Here is a 21,847-nt window from a genome sequence, read left to right as displayed (position 1 = left end):
GTTTAACAGCCTTGTTAGTCCAATATGCAGTTTGAGTAATATGGAGGGTCAAATGGGACAAAATGAAATAAATAAATACATATTTCTAAAATTACTTAAAACATGTCAATAATTAAAATTATAATTAAATGCCAATCATTTTAAAACTGTTTAATTCAATACTTAAATAATTTAATGAACTTTTGAATGTTTTTTTTGTTATTCCACATCTTTATTATTTTTCTTTAATTATATTATGATTTAATAAATATATTTGTAAGATGCTGATTTCAATGTTTGTGTTCAACAGCCCTATTAGTCCATCACATTTTTTTTTTTAAATACTTAAATGTGTCAATTAAAAGTATAGCTAAATATGTCATTAATAATTTATTATTCCACAATTTAATAATTTGTCTTGAATTCATTATATTATGATTTAATAAATATATTTGGTAGATGCTGATTTCAATGTTTGTGTTTAACAGCCTTGTTAGTCCAATATGCAGTTTGAGTAATATGGAGGGTCAAATGGGACAAAATGAAATAAATAAATACATCTTTCTAAAATTACTGAAACATGTCAATAATTAAAATTATAATTAAATGTCAATCATTTTAAAACTGTTTAATTCAATACTTAATTTAATGAACTTTTGAATGTTTTTTTAATTATTCCACAATTTAATTATTTTTCTTTACTTATATTATGATTTAATACATATATTTGTAAGATGCTGATTTCAATGTTTGTGTTTAACAGCCCTGTTAGTCCATCACATTTTTTTTTAAATACTTAAATGTGTCAATTAAAAGTATAGCTAAATATGTCATTAATAAATTATTATTCCACAATTTAATAATTTGTCTTGAATTCATTATATTATGATTTAATAAATATATTTGGTAGATGCTGATTTCAATGTTTGTGTTTAACAGCCCTGTTAGTCCAATATGCAGTTTGAGTAATATGGAGAGTCAAATGGGACAAAATGAAATAAATAAATACATCTTTCTAAAATTACTGAAACATGTCAATAATTAAAATTATAATTAAATGCCAATCATTTTAAAACTGTTTAATTCAATACTTAAATAATTTAATGAACTTTTGAATGTTTTTTTTTGTTATTCCACATCTTTATTATTTTTCTTTAATTATATTATGATTTAATAAATATATTTGTAAGATGCTGATTTCAATGTTTGTGTTCAACAGCCCTATTAGTCCATCACATTTTTTTTTTAAATACTTAAATGTGTCAATTAAAAGTATAGCTAAATATGTCATTAATAAATTATTATTCCACAATTTAATAATTTGTCTTGAATTCATCATATTATGATTTAATAAATATATTTGGTAGATGCTGATTTCAATGTTTGTGTTTAACAGCCCTGTTAGTCCAATATGCAGTTTGAGTAATATGGAGGGTCAAATGGGACAAAATGAAATAAATAAATACATCTTTCTAAAATTACTTAAACATGTCAATAATTGGGCTTCACGGTGGAAGAGGGGTTAGTGCATCTGCCTCACAATACAAAGGTCCTGAGTAGTCTTGGGTTCAATCCCGTGCTCGGGATCTTTCTGTGTGGAGTTTGCATGTCCTCCCCGTGACTGCGTGGGTTCCCTCCGGGTACTCCGGCTTCCTCCCACCTCCAAAGACATGCACCTGGGGATAAGTTGATTGGCAACACTAAATTGGCCCTAGTGTGTGGATGTGAGTGTGAATGTTGTCTGTCTATCTGTGTTGGCCCTGCGATGAGGTGGCGACTTGTCCAGGGTGTACCCCGCCTTCTGCCCGATTGTAGCTGAGATAGGCTCCAGCGACCCCAAAAGGGAATAAGCGGTAGAAAATGGATGGATGGATGGATGTCAATAATTAAAATTATAATTAAATGTCAATCATTTTAAAACTGTTTATTTCAATACTTAAATAATTTAATGAACTGTTGAATGTTTTTTTATTATTCCAAAATTTTGAATTTTTCTTTAATTCATTATAAAATTATTATTTTATTACAAATATATTTGTAAGATGCCCTGTGAGTCCAGCACATTTTTTTTAAATACTTAAATGTGTCAATTAAAATGATAGCTAAATATCTCATTAATAATTGCATATATAATTACAAATGTTTATTTCAATACTTAAATAATTTAATGACCTAGATCATGTTTTTTATTATTATTTCACAATCGTATTATTTTGTTTAGTTCATTATTTAATCCATCCTTGATTTAATGAATATCTTTGGAAGATGCTGATTTCAATGTTTGTGTTTAACAGCCCTTTTAGCCCAGGTCGAGCAATATGCAGGGTCAAATGGGACAGAATGAAATAAATAAATCTTTAAACAATATGTCAATTAAAATTATATTTAAATGTCATTGATCATTTTAAAACTATTTTAATATCTAAATAACTTAATCAAAGTTTTATGTTTTATTAAATGATTTTGTCTAATTCATTATTTAATGACATTTTTTGTAATTCGTGTAATTCACGTAATTAATGTCACGTGGGCGGGTCCTAACACCTGATTGGTTAATCGCCACTTCCGCTCAGCTGTTGAACCGAGAAACCCTTCAACCAGGAAGCGCAGGAGTACCGGTGGTTGATATCTTCGTCCAAAAGTGCGGTAATAACTCCAAAAACGTCAGTAAATGTATTTATTTTAACCACTCCATGTTCTGGGTTGGCAGGTCCCACTTTCTACAGTAAATATTGACCACCAACTCCCGTAAAAGAACGAGTACATCCTACTTAGCCGTTTTGGGAAGTCATTTCGGAGCACAGCAATCATTGGACGAGATTTCCCTTAGCCCCGCCCCCTGACTTTGATGGGTGAGTTTGACAGATTTAAATAAATGACACACGTGTTCATGAAATAATTAAATAAATCGTGAAATAAATGAATTGTCTAATGTTAAAATAATCAAACAAATACAATATTACTAAGGATGTCCGATAATGGCTTTTTGCCGATATTCGATATTCCGATATTGTCCAACTCTTAATTACCGATACCGATATCAACCGATACCGATATATACAGTCGTGGAATTAACACATTATTATGCCTAATTTGGACAACCAGGTATGGTGAAGATAAGGTCCTTTTTTTTTTTAATTTATAAAATAAAATAAGATGAATAAATTAAAAACATTTTCTTGAATAAAAAAGAAAGTAAAACAATATAAAAACAGTTACATAGAAACTAGTAACTAATGAAAATGAGTAAAATTAACTGTTAAAGGTTAGTACTATTAATGGAGCAGCAGCACGCACAATTATGTGTGCTTACGGACTGTATCCCTTGCAGACTGTATTGATATGTCGTTGTGGCTTGTGCAGCCCTTTGAGACACTTGTGATTTAGGGCTATATAAATAAACATTGATTGATTGATTGATATATATTGATATATAATGTAGGAACCAGAATATTAACAACAGAAAGAAACAACCCTTTTGTGTAAATGGGGGAGGGACTTTTTTTTGGGTTGGTGCACTAATTGTAAGTGTATCTTTTGTTTTTTATGTTGATTTAATTAAAAAAAACAATTAAAAAAACAAAACAAAAAAACAATACCGATAATACAAAAACCGATACCGATCATTTCCGATATTACATTTTAAAGCATTTATCGACATCTCTAAATATTACAGTAAATTATGACATTTAATTGCACATGTATCTTTTAATTCCAGTTGAATTTATTATTGACCCATTTAAGTAATAATTTAAAGGTTTATTTATTTAATTCTATCCCAGGTGTTGGTGTTGTTGGTGTTTCTTTGTGGACATCTGGACGTGTGTGTGTGTGTTTTGCTGTCCGCAGACAAGATGGATTAGTGTGTAAATAAGGTGTCGGGTGGTTGGCGGGCGCTAGGTTTGCCTGCCCCGACTGGCCCACATTTTCGCCCTCTCGCTCTGCTGAAAATGAGTTTTTCCCAAGCATGTGATGATCAGAGTTTCCACGTGGTGACAAATGTGGGCCAATTTGGTTTCCCGTCAGCATGTGCGGTTTTAGCTATCAAATCTTTTTTTTTTTTTTTTGCAGCAGCAACTTCAAAAAGTTGTATTATTCAACACTGGGCTCCATCTTGTCTCCTCTTACTGGCTCCCGTCCTCCTGCTGGTCTTCCGGGATTCTGTGTTTCTAGTCAGTCTTCCTCCATTTGTCAGCTTGTCTTTTCCGCCATCTCTCTGCATCTTTCATTGCTTCGCCGCATTACACCGATTTCTCCTCCCCTCTCGCCCTTGATTGAAAATGCAGATGAACCTCGGCTGTTCTCGCAGGCTTTGATTTTAGCGCCTCTTCCATTGCCATGAGTGTCTCCATCCATCTCGCTCCCACTCATTTGCATGTGGAGGAAAGTAGCATCTGTGTGCCTCTCCCAGGGTCCACTTGACCCAGTTTCCCGGTCCTGCTTTGTGTGTTGGCTCCTGTCGTGGATCATTTAGTAATGCGGTCTCGTTACAACTTAGCTGTTGTCTTCCTCAGATTTCTAGTGTCGAAACGGGCCGGCGCCGACCAAAATGCTTCATGTCTGTGGGGAAAGCCCACGCCGCCCGAGTCGTGGCTTTGTGTATTGTGACGTCAGGAAGCTAAAAAACAGCCTTGGGGCTACTCTGTTGAGAACATACTCCCCTTTAGACTGCTCATTAGATTATAAAGTCTGTCTTTATGCCATCTCTGTGCATTGATTGATTGATTGAAATAGGGCTGCAACTAACGATTAATTTGATAATCGATTAATCTGTCGATTATTACTTCGATTAATCGATTAATAATCGGATAAAAGAAACAAACTACATTTCTATCCTTTCCAGTATTTTATTGGAGAAAAAAAAACAGCATACTGGCGCCATGTTCTTTCAACTTGCCAAATAAAACAAGGAAAATGTTACAAAAATGCACACTTTTGACACACCTGCTATAGATAATAAAAAATGTAATCTGATAAATGTATCGATAAAAAGCAGAGCCTGACGAGGCATGCGCGTTTATCACAACTCTCTCGTCTCTCCCCCTCCCTCACGAATGCTGCTGCACGCACAACTTGTTGTGTTTTTAACCTTCTTAACCCTGAACGTACATTGAAAATACACGCAACCCTAACTCAAAATGCCGGACATTTGAGGCATTTAAGAAACACCGCCCGACAGCCCCGCAAAAGATGACATGTCCGGTGAAAAGAGGACATATGGTCAGGACCTAGCCTGGTAAAAACCCATCGCTGCTAGTCCTCTTTTTCTAACATGCTAGCAGCTAACGGGCTACGTATAGACTGACCATACGTCCTCTTTTCACCGGACATGTCATATTTTGCGGGGCTGTCAGGGTGGAGTTTCATAAACGCCTAAAATGTCCGGCATTTTGAGTATTGTTTACACAACGTGCGTTACGCTACTTAATATGTCCGTGTGGAAACTCGTTCGGTACACTTCCGCACCGAAACGAAACCCCCGTACCGAAACGGTTCGATACAAATACACGTACCGTTACACCCCTAATATTTTGATTATTGTTTCTCAGCTGTTTGTAAATGTTGCAGTTTATAAATAAAAGTAAAAAAAAAAAAAAACCTAGCCTCTGCGCATGCGCATAGCATACATCCAACGAATCGATGACTAAATTAATCGCCAACTATTTTTTATAATCGATTTTAATCGATTTAATCGATTAGTTGTTGCAGCCCTAGATTGAAACTTTTATTAGTAGATTGCACAGTGAAGTACATATTCCGTACAATTGACCACTAAATGGTAACACCCGAATAAGTTTTTCAACTTGTTTAAGTCGGGGTCCACTTAAATTGATTCATCATACAGATATATACTATCATCATAATACAGTCATCACACAAGATAATCATCAGAGTATATACTGTACATTGTATTGGTACAGTAAGAAAACAACAAAATATATATTTTTTGGTTATTTATTTACCAAATTTGTAAACAATGGCTTTATCCTTTTAACATTGGGAACACTATAATAATTCTGCCCATGTTAATCAACATTAAACTGCCTCAAGTTGTTGCTCAGATTAAATAAAATTACAAAGCTTTTCTTCTACATATAAAAAGTGCAACATTAAAGGCCTACTGAAATGCGGTTTTCTTATTTAAACGGAGATAGCAGGTCCATTCTATGTGTCTTACTTGATCATTTCGCAATATTGCCATATTTTTGCTGAAATGATTTAGTAGAGAACATTGACGATAAAGTTTGCAACTTTTGGTCGCTGATAAAAAAGCCTTGCCTGTACCGGAATGTAGCAGACGAGTAGCGTGACGTCACAGGTTGTGGAGCTCCTCATATCTGCACATTGTTTACAATCATGGCCACCAGCAGCGAGAGCGATTCGGACCGAGAAAGCGACGATTTCCCCATTAATTTGAGCGAGGATGAAAGATTTGTGGATGAGGAAAGTGAGAGTGAAGGACTAGAGGGCAGTGGGAGCGATTCAGATAGGGAAGATGCTGTGAGAGGCGGGTGTATAATAAACAAAACAAAACACCGGCGGAAAGCGATAATCGATGAAAAAAACAAACAAACAAACAAGCAAACTGGAGTTTTGACCAGGGTCGGTAAAAAAAACTCTGCATCAAACACAAAGTGCGCCAACACTGACTATTATTACAAATGTGCCTGTTACTACATAACATCCATACTTACAGCATGTACACAATGTGCTGGATGTTTTAGAGCTGTGTTTTTCAACCTTTTTTGAGCCAAGGCACATTTTTTGCGTAGAAAAAATCCGGAGGCACACCACCAGCAGAAATCATTAAAAAACGAAACTCAGTTGACAATAAAAAGTCGTTGTCACAATTGTTGGATATGACTTTAAAGCATAACCAAGCATGCATCAATGTAGCTCTTGTCTCAAAGTAGGTGTACTGTCACCACCTGTCACGTCACACCCTGACTTATTTGGAGTTTTTTTGCTGTTTTCTTGTGTGTAGTGTTTTCGTTCTTGTGTTGCGCTCCTATTTTAATGGCTTTTTCTCTTTTTTGGTATTTTCCTGTAGCAGTTTCATGTCTTCCTTTGAGCGTTTGTCTCCCGCATTTTATTTGTCTTAGCAATCAAGAAGATTTCAGTTGTTTTTATCCTTCTTTGTGTGGACATTGTTGATTGTCATGTCATGTTCGGATGTACTTTGTAGACGCCGTCTTTGCTCCACAGTAAGTCTTTGCTGTCGTCCAGCATTCTGTTTTTGTTTACTTTGTAGCCAGTTCAGTTTTAGTTTTGTTCTGCATAGCCTTCCCTAAGCTTCAATGCATTTTCTTAGGGGCACTCACCTTTTGTTTATTTTTGGTTTAAACATAAGTCACCTTTTTACCTGCACGCTGCCTCCCGCTGTTTCCGACATCTACAAAGCAATTAGCTACCTGCTGCCACCTACTGATATGGTAGAGTATTACACGGTTACACCTACTCAGTGGCCTAGTGGTTAGAGTGTCCGAGTCATACCAAAGACTATAAAAATGGGACCCATTACCTCCCTGCTTGGCACTCAGCATCAAGGGTTGGAATTGGGGGTTAAATCACCAAAAATGATTCCCGGGCGCGGCCACCGCTGCTGCCCACTGCTCCCCTCACCTCCCAGGGGGTGATCAAGGGTGATGGGTCAAATGCAGAGAATAATCTCGCCACACCTAGTGTGTGTGTGACAATCATTGGTACTTTAACTTTAACTTTTAACTTACTCTGCCGAGCTCTAGACAACACCGACACTCAACAACAACACATCATTTGCAGACTAGAATTACTGGTTTGCAAAAAATATTTTTTAACCCAAATAGGTGAAATTAGATAATCTCCCACGGCACACCAGACTGTATCTCACGGCACACTAGTGTGCCGCGGCACAGTGGTTGAAAAACACTGTTTTAGAGGGCGTTATAGGCGGAACAGATCGTATCCCCATCACCCGCACTGTTAGCCGCTTTTTATTAGCAGTTGTTTACTATATAGAATGCACATTAAAGGGAAAGACGTGTCGTCTTGTCTCACATTGTAGATGATGGGCAAATACCCAAAAAAGTGTAGTTTCTCTTAAAAGGAAAATATTGGCCTGAGTATACCAACAAGTCTGTTCTCCAAGTAGTCCACGAGATTTCTTTTTCCATTGTGATCAACACTGAATGTTTACACTGGAGCCATCTGTTCCTTCGTTTCATTCTAATCCCTTTAAATCCAGCACTCTCCTTGCTTTAAAGAGAATGCCGACTCAATTTATGTGCTGCATTTACTTTGTGTCACTATTAAAGAAGTGCAAGGGTCACTGCCATGACCCTTGCACTCCTTTATAGGGCACGTAAGGAACTGTACAGTCTGTAGTCACCGAAACTTCAGAATAAACCTGTGTGCCACACTAAAAGGCAGTAAAACAAACATTCCTCCGAGGCAATCAGCATCGTGTTTAAAGTAACCACCACTGCAAACCACAACCACAATAATGGTACACGGTAATAATAATAACAATGAACACTCCCGAACAAAAGCTCAAGACCAAAGGAAAATTACAAGCATTTGCATTCCGCGCTGGTGGATTGTAATGAGATTGTAAGTAGAGCATCGAAATGGGAAAACAAGAAGAAAACAGGACTAAGAGGAAAAAAAAAAAAAATTCAAACTGAAACAGATTGTTTATTAGTCAAAGTTTTGAGACCATAAAAAGTCCAAATTTGAATTTAAGTGTGGCCTTTTCTGTCGGAGATTCACACAACTACTTTCAACACTGCAAAAAAGAGCAGACAAAATATAAGATAAAGAGACTAGATTTTAGGAAACAAATACAAAAAACTAGTGAAATTATCTCTCCGTGCAACTCGTTAATTTTACTTGATAAGACATCCTAAATCAGTCGTTCTCAAACTTTTTTCACCAAGTACCACCTCAGAAAAACACTTGGCTCTCCAAGTACCACCGTAATGACCAAGATTAAAATAAAGTAGCGTAGTAGGCCTAAGTATTCCTTAAAAACAAGGCACAGGTTTATTTAACAAGTATGTTTAATATTTTTGACCACTGTAGCGTTACACAGTTTGAACAGTAACACTGTGTTTGAATATAGGAAAATAAAACACCGCAATTTAATTAAGTGATTCTTTGGCATACCATTAGATCATGGGTGTCAAACTCTGGCCCGCGCCGTGTAATTTCACTTGGCCCTTGAGGCGATATCTAATTAACACTGGAGCTGGCCCGCCGATTATATTCAGCGGCGGTGCCGCGGTGACACCGCATTCATCGTTAATTCTCATACTTGCCAACCCTCCCGGGAGACTCCCAATAATAGTCACGTCTGCTTTTCATCCAGTCCAACAAGTGCTGGCCCAGTCACATGATATGTGCGACTTCTGCTCACACACAAGTGAATGCCACGTATACTTAATCAACAGCGATACAGGTTTCACTGAGGGTGCCCGTATAAATAACTTTTACACTGTTAGAAATATACGCCACACTGTGAACCCACACCAAACAAGAATGACAAACACATTTCGGAAGAACATCCGCACCGTAACACAACATAAACACAACAGAACAAATACCCAGAACCCTTTGCAGCACTAACTCTTCCGGGACGCTACAAGGTGTGTGGGGGGGGGGTTTGGTGGTAGCGGGGGGTGTATATTGTAGCGTCATTCTTGTTTGGTGTGGGTTCACACAGTGTGGCGTATATTTCTAACAGTGAAAAAGTTGTTTATACGGGCACCCTCAGTGTGACCTGTATCGCTGTTGATTAAGTATGAAGTGCATTCACATGTTTGTGCATACAGATACCGCACATATTTTGTGATCAGGCCGGCACGTTGTTAGAAGGGCTGAAAAGCAGACGTGACGACAGCTCGTAGTCGACGTTAAAGGAAGTGCCTTTAAGGCACGCCTCCAAGACTGTGGTCCTAGCGGACTACGGGATATAATGACTGATGAACACCTTCGTTCGATAATGAAGGTTGCCTCAGCTCAAAGCTTGAGCCCCGACATTAATGAACTAGTATCCAAGAAAAGATGTCAGGTATCTGGCTTGGGCACATCAGATTAGATCAGTGTGTTGCAAACTGAGCAGTTTAAAGTCCTGAATGGTTGGTTTATTCATTATTTTATTTTCAAATTTATTAGCCTGTGGAAAAAGTTAATGTTGATATTTACCTCAGAAGGCTGCAAATAGAAAAGAGGCATTCAATTTTTATTTCAATTGTATTTGATATGGCATTGATATTTTTTAATTATTATTATTATTATTTGAAACTCGATTTTGCAAGTCACTATAAAGTTATATAAGCCTTGCTTGTTCAATATTCAATGCAAAACTTGTGTGGGTCCCTATTAAAAGGTTAATTTGTTCAACTTTGGCCCACGGCTTTGTTCAGTTTTAAATTTTGGCCCACTCTGTATTTGAGTTTGACACCCCTGCACTAGATGAAGCCTGTGTACCACTACAGGTACACGTACCACAGTTTGAGAGTCGCTGTCCGAAATGAAGATTTGTATAGCTAGAAATAGCAGTTTTTTTTAGGTAGAAATAACTATTTTATTCTGCAAATAAGCATTATTCAAATTGCAATTCTTAAAAGAAGAATCCTGGGGATGTTGCAGAACCTTTAAAAAAGATTTTATATGTCGGGAAAAGCAAAATGTCTTATTTAAATAGATATTTTCTAAATTTTTAAACTAGATAATACAACATGTCATTTGCTCATTCTAAAATTAAGATTATGATGTACAGTCAATGACTAAAATTAATGAATAGCTTCTAGAAATCAAATGTTAAATCTTGGCAAGTGGCAAACAATTTGCATTGTATAAAATCCTTTTGCATTAATTCCTGCAACATCTGCACATAATCACGCAGACACCAGCTGATACAACCTGAAGCTGCATCTTTAAACATAGTGTACTGTATGCCATCTTATGCTGAGTGGGCTGTGTTCCTTCATATGGGCCATGTGTCTTCAAAGCCTGTCAGATCCTTCCACTATTTTAGGTCTACCAGTTCACTTTTTGTTTCGTAACCCTCAGGATCTTTTGAAAAATTACACATTCACGGTCTTTACTGTGTCCCACCTCAGCGTGATACCTGTGCAGTTCAACAATCCTGTGCACGTTCAAAGACAGAACGTTGGATCTTGCTCCTATTTTTGTCTTGTGTTTTGATGCTCTTCTTACAATCAGGTTACAATCCACCGACGCACAAAACTTGTACATTTTCCTCCAGGCTGAAGATTTTGTTCAGGAGTATATACAGTGTAGTGTTTTCCAGAGTACTGCACACTCCACGCCGTGGTTTAGGGCCACACCCAGCAGGCACGAGACATTGATACAACGTTGATTATACACTCGGGGTGTAACGGTACACAAAAATTTTGGTTCGGTGCGTACTTCAATATAGAGGTCACGGTTTGGTTCATTTTCGGTACAGTAAGAAAACAACAAAATATACATTTTTGGGTTATTTATTGACCAAATTTGCAAAATCTTCCACTAAAAATATTTTTCTTAGTGGAATATTTGATGTGAAGTAATCGGAACCTTGGGTAGGTCAATTATTCATAATAACATTGATTTTGATTCAATATTATGTTTTGAGCAATGACAGTTTGAAAGAAAAAAAACAGCTTTGTTTTATTAGTCAACATTGCAACTTTTTCTAAATTACATTCAACCTTTAAGCTTTTTTATTTCACTTTTGTTATGTTTTTGTTTATTTTAATAGTATTTTTAGAATGTGCCGCGGGCCTTTAAAACATTAGCTGTGGGCCGCAAATGGCCTCCGGGGCACACTTTTGACACCCCTGCTATAGATAATAAAAAATTAAATCTGATAAATCTGTGGATAAAAAGCAGAGCCTGGCGACGCATGCGCGTTTATCATAACTCTCTCTCTCTCTCTGTCTCTGCCCCTCCCTCACGAATGCTGCTGCACGCACAATTTGTTTTGTTTTCAACCCCTTCTTAACCCTGAACGTACATTGAAAATACACGCAACCCTAACTCAAAATGCCGGACATTTGAGGCATTTAAGAAACTCTGCCCTGACAGCTCCGCAAAAGAGGACATGTCCGGTGAAAAGAGGACGTATGGTCAGTCTATTGTAGCCCGTTAGCAACATGCTAGCAGCTAACGGGCTGTCCTCTTTTCACCGGACATCTTTTGCGGAGCTGTCAGGGCGGAGTTTCTTAAGTGCCTCAAATGTCCGGCATTTTGAGTTAGGGTTGCGTGAATTTTCAATGGACGTTCAGTGTTAAGAAGAGGTTAAAAACAAAACAAATTGTGCGCGCAGCAGCATTCGTGTGTTATGCCTCGGTATGCTTTGTTTACACAACGTGCGTTACGCTACTTAATATGTCCGTGTGGAAACTCGTTCGGTACACCTCCGCACCGAACCGAACCGAACCGGAACCCCCGTACCGAAACGGTTCAATACAAATGCACGTATCGTTACACCCCTAATATACACATATGTTTTTTAAAACTGACTTCTAAACATCATTTAAAAATAGTTGTGTTTGTAAGTTGACACAACGTTAACGATATCTAACTTTGGATCCACGTTGTTGGTTGGGAAACGACCAAATTTTAATGGTCAAATTGACATCACAACCTGACATTGAATAAATGTGGTCAAAAACTATGTTGTTTCAACGTTTTATTTGTGTTGTAAAATATTGGTTGGAAAATGACCAAAATTCAATGGTCAAATCAACGTCAGAACCCAACATTGAATAAACTTCGTCAAAAACCATGATGTTTCAACGTTATGTTTGAGCATACTTGCCAACCATGAGACCTCCAATTTCGGGAGGTGGGGGGTGGGTGCGGGGGGCGTGGTTGGGGCGGGGGCGTGGTTAAGAGGGGAGGAGTATATTTACAGCTAAAATTCACCAAGTCAAGTATTTCATATATATATATATATATATATATATCCCCGCGACCCCGAAGGGAATAAGCGGTAGAAAATGGATGGATGGATGTATATATATATATATATATATATATATATATATATATATATATATATAAATAAAAGAAATACTTGAATTTCAGTGTTCATTTATTTACACATATACACACACATAACACTTATCTACTCATTGTTGAGTTAAGGGTTGAATTGTCCATCCTTGTTCTATTCTCTGTCACTATCTTTCTAACCATGCTGAACATCCATCCATCCATCCATTTTCTACCGCTTATTCCCTTTTGGGGTCGCGGGGGCGCTGGAGCCTATCTCAGCTACAATCAACAACGGCGGGGTACACCCTGGACAAGTCGCCACCTCATCGCAGGGCCCCATGCTGAACACCCTCTCTGATTATGCATTGCTGTGTGGCACGCACAAAAGTGCTTTCATCAAATGCACTAGATGGCAGTATTGTCCTGTTTAAGAGTGTCACAACATTGCTGTTTACGGCAGACGGACTGCTTTACTGTAGACGTTCTTTATATTGTGGGAAAGCGGACTCAGGTCCGCATGAAGCTGGAGGGGGCGTGGCCTCCAGCTCCGCCTGAATTTCGGGAGATTTTCGGGAGAAAATTTGTCCCGGGAGGTTTTCGGGAGAGGCGTTGAATTTCGGGAGTCTCCCGGAAAATCCGGGAGGGTTGGCAAGTATGTGTTTGAGTTGCTCAACGTCAGAACCTAATTCAACAAGTTCTCAATGTTGTTTTAATGTCAACCACTAGGGGGTCCACAAGATCATGCCCTGGGATTTTGGTAAATATTTTTTTCTTTCATTTAAATCTGTCAGTCATAAAATGCGACGTCATAAAAGTTAAGATAAAACCCATTCTATTAGTAATAAGGTTGTTTGAATCAAATTAGGAACCTACGCCCCCTTGTTACAATATTTGAGCAATGATGACGAAAGCTGTTTTCTCTGTCGTGTCCGTGTCGTGTCGAAAATTATGCGCTTATTTTTTTATTTGATTTTGTGCGTGGCATAGATTTGCCGTGCGCAGAGGACGCTTGAGCAGTGCGCAATTGCACAGGTGCGCACCTTAGAGGGGACAGTTATGTTGTGTTTATGAGCGAAACAAATCTATTTGTGGCAGTCCAAATGTATTAATGGTGGACCACCACAAATAAATGAATGTATGTTGAATACTACAGAATATTTCTGAAGTAAAACTGAACATTAAGTTCGTCAAGGCAAAACATATCCATATTCGCTTTTAGAATTGACAGTGTGGCGTACAATATGTGTTTGACCCACAACCAATGAAAAGACGGCACCATTAACACATATCATGTTTCTGGATTGCCAGCCACAGTTTGTTGCATCAACGCTGTGTAGTTGTTGTTTCTACTCTAATCCTGCTCCGGGCTTCCAAATCTTTGAGGCCAGCAAAGCAAATCATTTCTATTAAAAACAACACCTGTGCAAGCAAGGAGAGACCTCACGTGTGAGCGCCCACTGTATTGCACTCTGCAGCAAATTCTTCTTCTGAATGTGTCCGCCAACACGTGTGTGTGTGTGTGTGTGTGTGTGTGTGTGTGTGTGTGTGTGTGTGTGTGTGTGTGTGTGTGTGTGTGTGTGTGTGCGTGTGTGTGTTCCTTTTTGGGGTTATACAGAATTTAAGATTTCAATTTGCGCAAAAAAGTGCCCCTCCAATTTTTTGCTCAGGATTTATTGAAAATAGGGATTGCGTCACTGCAATATCATAATACTGTATATTATTTGGCCGATAGAATTGTAATAGTATCATTTCAAAACCCATAGGTTTCTCCTCCTTCGGCTGCTGACATATGCTGTAATGTGTTGCGTCGTTTCATTAGTTCCTGTAGATTTTTTTCTAGATGTTTTAATCTACTTGATATTGCTTATTCTTGCTTCATTCACTACTTTACATTAAAGATAGCTTAGCATTGCTTCTTGTATCCTGCTCTTTCTTGCTTGTTGTGTCGCATTTTCCTCTTTTAACTGCACTTTTTTTAGAAATTTTGCCCATTATTCACAATTCTTAAGTGAGCCAAGAACACACATATTTGCCTTTTCTGTGCGTTCTAGATTCGTTTTTAAAACTGCTCGTAAGAGGCGGCTAACAATGCAGGTAATGGGATTAATCTATTTCACATATAAAGCTCTAAAAACCAGCCAAAACTCTCCAACACAGTTTTTGTATCGATCCGTTGTGGTGAAGAAGGAGCAAAGCTCTCGATTTACCGGTCGATCTACGTTCCCATCCTCACCTATGGTCATGAGCTTTGGGTTATGACCGAAAGGACAAGATCACGGGTACAGGCGGCCGAAATGAGTTACCTCCGCCGGCTGGCGGGGCTCTCCCTTAGAGATAGGGTGAGAAGCTCCGTCATCCGGGAGGAGCTCAAAGTAAAGCCGCTGCTCCTCCACATCGAGAGGAGCCAGATGAGGTGGTTCGGACATCTGGTCAGGATGCCACCCGAACGCCTCCCTAGGAACGTGTTTCGGGCATGTCCGACCGGTAGGGGGCCACGAGGAAGACCCAGGACACGTTGGGAAGACTATGTCTCCCAGCTGGCCTGGGAACGCCTCGGAATCCCCCGAGAGGAGCTGGACGAAGTGGCTGGGGAGAGCATACTTGCCAACCCTCCCGGATTTTCCGGGAGACTCCTGAAATTCAGCGCCTCTCCCGAAAACCTCCCGGGACAAATTTTTTCCCGAAAATCTCCCGAAATTCAGGCGGACCTGGAGGCCACGCCCCCTCCAGCTCCATGCGGACCTGGAGGGTTTGCATGGAGCAATGTTGTTGTAATATATTGAGTTGGAGGCAATAAACAGGCGAGGGGATGAAGTACGTCTCTTTACTGTAGGCTTCAGAACAGACTCACACACTTGACGTCAGGTGCGCAACCCCACGTAAATCGTTGGCCAACCAAAAAGTAACCCCAGTACGCTATAGCCAACATTCACCAGGAGATGGCAACAGACAAACATAGATCACTCTATTTCATTCCTCCCCTTTTAGAATTGTAGAAGTTACTCAAAAGAAATAAACAACCCAACTAAAAAATGCAGCAGCTCAATTAAAAAACTGTACTTAAGCCACATTCTTTCTTTTTTTTTTAGTACTGAACTCTTAACCCTCATTTGTAAACAATAACATGCTTATTAGACAAACAGTATTTGTACATCTTTAACACAGATTTTTATACTGTCTTCAGAGATTCAGTTTTTTGGTGGTACTCGAAACCTTTCTGGGTACCTGCGGATCACTGGTGGGGTTTTTGTTGTGGGTGATCTGGGTTCTGATGATGGCAACTCAGCAGCCCTTGAATCTGGTTCAATGATGAGACTAGTTTGTGTCTGACTCACTGATGGTCCTGATGATGGAACTGAAACAGCACTGTCCAGTTGTACTGATGGCACATTTTCTGTAACTGGTGGAGACTAGATAACTGGCAGTCTCTCCATGTTTTCTCGCCATGGTAACATGTGACCCACATGCACTGTGCGCTGTCTCTGTCCCTCTTGATAGATAGATAGATTGATGTATATATATATATATATATATATATATATATATATATATATATATATATATATATATATAGAAAATACTTCACTTTCAGTTAATTCTAGCTATATATATATACATATATTTATTTATTTTATTATATATATATATATATATATACATATATATACATATACAGTGTGTATATATATATATATATATATATATATATATATATATATATGTGTATATATATATGTGTATATATATATGTGTATATATATATATATATATATATATATATATATATATGTATATGTATATATATGTATATATATATATATATATATATGTATATATATATATATATATATGAAATACTTGACTTGGTGAATTCTAGCTGTAAATATACTCCTCCCCTCTTAGCCACGCCCACAAACACGCCCCCGCCCACCCCGACCACGCCCCTCCACCCCCACCCCCCACCCCCCACCTCCCGAAATCGGAGGTCTCAAGGTTGGCAAGTATGGGGGAGAGGGAAGTCTGGGCTTCCCTGCTTAGGCTGCTGCCCCCGCGACCCGACCTCGGATAAGCGGAAGAATATGGATGGATGGATGGATGGACCAGAAGGGGAGCGATTTTAAAACCGACACACAGTCAATTTGAAAAATCCCTCCTTTTTTGATAGATTTCACCACCAGGGGTGCAAATGAGACATTCTCTATTAGAAGTAATGTTTTTTCCGTATTGGGACCATGATTTATGTCCTAGCTTGTTCACCGCTCCTCATATGGAAGGTACTTTTGCTTATTGATGTCTCAAGAAGGGTAGAAATACAAGAACACACACGCTCGTCCTTACTTGGTGTGTCATGTATACGCGTGCACACAAATAACTGCTGGAGTGAATATGAGTCTAGCTTGATGGCTTGCCGCCAGCTCACAGATCGCTGAAAGAGCAGCCTGTAGCAACTGCTTTGCACACAGGCTGCAAATACTGTTTACCTCATCTTCCAGATGGGTATTAATACTCTTGATGCTTGACTATGACATCTCGTCGTCACCGTGCTTGACTGACATCTCTCTCCCTCTCTTGTCAGCAGGACGAAAGAATGAGTCAGTCGAATGCGATGATTGGGTATGTGGGATGTCGAATTGTCACAAATGAACCCTTCCCCTTTTCAAGTCAGTCAAAATGAGTGAGATCAAAGCTCTGGGAATCGCAAACGTGACGCTAATCACCAACAGCGCTTATTGACATACAGGCTCTAATTCCACATTAGACTGCAGGAATGTCAGCTAATGCTCCATAAGGAAAGCGTTAAAGCGCAACGGGATAAGGAAAGTCACTCGAACTGCGTCGCAGCTGTCTGCAGAGCTCCACTTCCCAGTGACTTTGCAGAATGGTGCAACTGTAACTTAAACAAATGTGTGTGTGCAACTGGCCTGAACCGCTGTGCTAGAAATCAAGGGCAATAATGAAGGCAGCAAGCAACCGCTTGGTGTCCAATTTCTATTCACCGGATTGTAAACATGCCCATAAAAGCCAACCTGACCTGTCTGTGCAAACGTCTCACTGCAGCATATCTGCAGCTGAGAATAGACGGTGTCAGACTAGATATTAATTAGGCGACGAGTCAACCCAATGCCCTCAAATGTACCAATAATAGGCATCGACTGTACGTTTGAGTACAGTTGAGTTTGAGTTTATTTGGAACATGCAAGCATACAACATGATACATCACAATCTCCAGTTTCTCTTTTCAACATGTTCGAAAAGGAGTAGGAAGAAGCAGAGCTTATTTAATTCTACCCCTTTTCTTTTACATAACAGTTGTTAAAACTTTTGTTCACTTCCTGCTCTCAATTTATTCACAATATACTCCATAAGTAATCACAATAAAAATAAGTAAATAATTAATAATTGGTGAAGTAAGTTACATTTCATATGTTGAGATAAGTAAGATTATTTTGAGAGTGAAAGAATGAAAGAATGGATGAGTTAAATAAATTCAGAATGTTTATCATGGTTCTTCTTCTTTGTACTTTGTAAACACTTTAAGTTTGAAGAGTTTCTTGAAGTGGATCATATTAGTACATTGTTTGATTGCTTTGCTTAGTCCATTCCATAATTTAATTCCACATACTGATATACTGAAGGTCTTAAGCGTTGTACGTGCATACAAATGTTTTAAATTACATTTCTCTCTAAGATTATATTTCTCCTCTTTTTTTGAGAAGAATTGTTGTATATTCTTGGGTAGCAGGTTATAGTTTGCTTTGTGTATAATTTTAGCTGTTTGCAAATTCACTGTCGTAGAATTTTAGTATCTTTGATTCAATAAATAAAGGATTTGAATGTTCTCTATATCCAACATTATGTATTATTCTAACTGATCTTTTGTAACACCGTTAATGAATGAAGTGTACTTTTGTAATTATTTCCCCATATTTCTACACAGTAACTCAGATATGGTAACACTAGTGAGCAGTAGAGAATATGAAGGGATTTTTTGTCTAGAACATGTTTTGCTTTATTCATTATTGACGTGTTTCTTGCTACTTTATGTTGTATATTTTTTACGTGAGATTTCCAATTCAATTTATCATCAATCATTATACCTAGAAATTTGGTTTCATTTACTCTTTCAATTTCTATTCCGTCTATTTGTATTTGTGTTTGACTTTCTCTTCTACTGTTACCAAATAGCATTATTTTAGTTTTACTGAGATTCAACGATAGTCTATTTTTGTCCACTATCCTAAACCTGTCTGACGCACTACATGAAAGTGAAAATAAATTCCACATTCCACATCTTCATCCAGATGTGCATTACAGTGTTGCGTAGCTTTTTTTCAAAGTTTATTGTCAATGGTTATGCAACTAATGCTACTTCAGTGGAATTTCAAAAGTCAAGCAGTCCAGCATGCTTCATTTTCATTGTCGGCTATTAATCGAAAACGTGATGCGTTGACTCGTATGACATCTTCTTGCTTTTTGGGCAACTTTGGTCAATTCCCAAATTGTACAAACTCTGTGGAGTTTGACGTTTAAAGTCATTTTTCGCTCAAAATAGCCGACACTTTTCTAATAGATGCCGTGCCTCAATTAGTCTTAAAGGAGTCATTTTATGATTTTTGTTCTACATTTAAAACCCTTCCTTGTGGTCTACATCAGTGGTCCCCAACCACCGGTTCGTGGATCGATTGGTACCGGGCCGCACAAAAAATATTTTTTTTTATTTTTTTTTTATTAAATCAACATAAAAAACAGAAGATACACTTACAATTAGTGCACCAACCCCAAAAACCTTCCTCCCCCATTTACACTCATTCACACTTATTCGCACAAAAGGGTTGTTTCTTTCTGTTATTAATATTTCTAGTTCCTAAATTATATATCAATATAGATCAATACAGTCTGCAGGGATACAGTCCGTAAGCACACATGATTGTATTTCTTTATGACAAAAACAAAAAAAATAAAAAATAACACCCCCCCACACACACACACACATACACCCAACCCCCCCAACACACCCCCACTTTGTGCCAAAGACAGTGGTTGTTTACCACAGCTGCCTATAGACTGCACTGACTTTTGAATGTGCTGGAATATGGATGATATGTGCATGGTATAGAATAGTCATTATTTTTTTGGTATCTGTCCCTAATTGGGTCAGTCCTTAAGATTCTGGACTAATGATACTGCTATCGGTATTTTTGTTATCCAGCTAATCGTCGTAATTATAACACGCTGTAACATTCACTTTAAGTGCCGCTACTACGCACGGGTAGATGATAATCAGTTTGGAATGATCACGAATAAGGAAGCAACACCACGCAAAAGTTTGTAACGCAACAATATTTCTTCCTCGTGCCCAAAGTTAAGAGTTAAGGTCAGTTTGATGTAAATGCCACTCAACTCACGACCGCCACTATGGGGCGCTTCATCAACCTGACAGTTCTCTAAGCCAGTGGTTCCCAACCACCGTTCCGAGGACCGGTACCGGTCTGTGACGCATTTGCTACTGGGCCGCAGAGAAATATTAAATAATTTATACACAACTGTATTTTCTCCGACTTAAAGGCCTACTGAAACCCACTACTACCGACCACACAGTCTGATAGTTTATATGTCAATGATGAAATCTTAACATTGCAACACATGCCAATACGGCCGGGTTAGCTTACTAAAGTGCAATTTTAAATTTTGCGCGAAATATCCTGCTGAAAACGTCTCGGTATGATGACGTCAGCGCGTGACGTCACGGATTGTAGCGGACATTTTGGGACAGCATGGTGGCCAGCTATTAAGTCGTCTGTTTTCATCGCAAAATTCCACAGTTTTCTGGACATCTGTGTTGGTGAATCTTTTGCAATTTGTTCAATGAACAATGGAGACAGCAAAGAAGAAAGCTGTAGGTGGGAAGCGGTGTATTGCGGCAGGTGTTGTGCTGGATAACGCACCCCCGCCGTAGAATGCACCCCCTGACTGTTTTGCCGGATAACACAGCCAGTGTTTCATTGTTTACATTCCCGAAAGATGACAGTCAAGCTTTACCATTGGCCTGTGGAGAACTGGGACAACAGGGACTCTTACCAGGAGGACTTTGAGTTGGATACGCAGACATAGTGCAGTGAGTACGCATGCAGCTGTGGCTTCCAAACATTTGATCGCTTGCCCGTACGTGCGTGCCGCTATGTGCATGTCACTTACGTAACTTTGGGGACTTTGGGGAAATATATGTGCTGTATGAACTTTGGGGAGGTGAACGGTACTTTGGGCTGTGAGATGGAGTGTGTTGTGCAGGTGTTTTTTTTTTGTTTTTTTTTTGTTTTTTTTGTGTCCTGTCCAGCTTCTCAGGCAAATCATATAGTTGATGTAGATGCCCATATCGGCTGTTCAGATTTACTTTACAAAAGAGAAGTGTAGGATACTTCTCTTGTTGCCTTATTTGTATTTTACTTTATTAAATGTATTTATATTATCATTTAGTGCAGCCGGGCCGGAGCAGTTGTGCAGGTGTTTGAGTTGTATTGGCGGGTTATATGGACGGGAGGGGGGAGGTGTTTGTTATGCGGGATTAATTTGTGGCATATTAAATATAAGCCTGGTTGTGTTGTGGCTAATAGAGTATATATATGTCTTGTGTTTATTTACTGTTTAGTCATTCCCAGCTGAATATCAGGTCCCACCCGCCTCTCACAGCATCTTCCCTATCTGAATCGCTCCCACTGCCCTCTAGTCCTTCACTCTCACTTTCCTCATCCACAAATCTTTCATCCTCGCTCAAATTAATAAGGAAATCGTCGCTTTCTCGGTCCGAATCGCTCTCGCTGCTGGTGGCCATGATTGTAAACAATGTGCAGATGTGAGGAGCTCCACAACCTGTGACGTCACG

This window comes from Nerophis lumbriciformis, linkage group LG23, assembly GCF_033978685.3.
Source record: "Nerophis lumbriciformis linkage group LG23, RoL_Nlum_v2.1, whole genome shotgun sequence".
Taxonomy (NCBI): Eukaryota; Metazoa; Chordata; class Actinopteri; order Syngnathiformes; family Syngnathidae; genus Nerophis; species Nerophis lumbriciformis.
Note: the sequence above shows the minus strand (reverse complement) of the source record.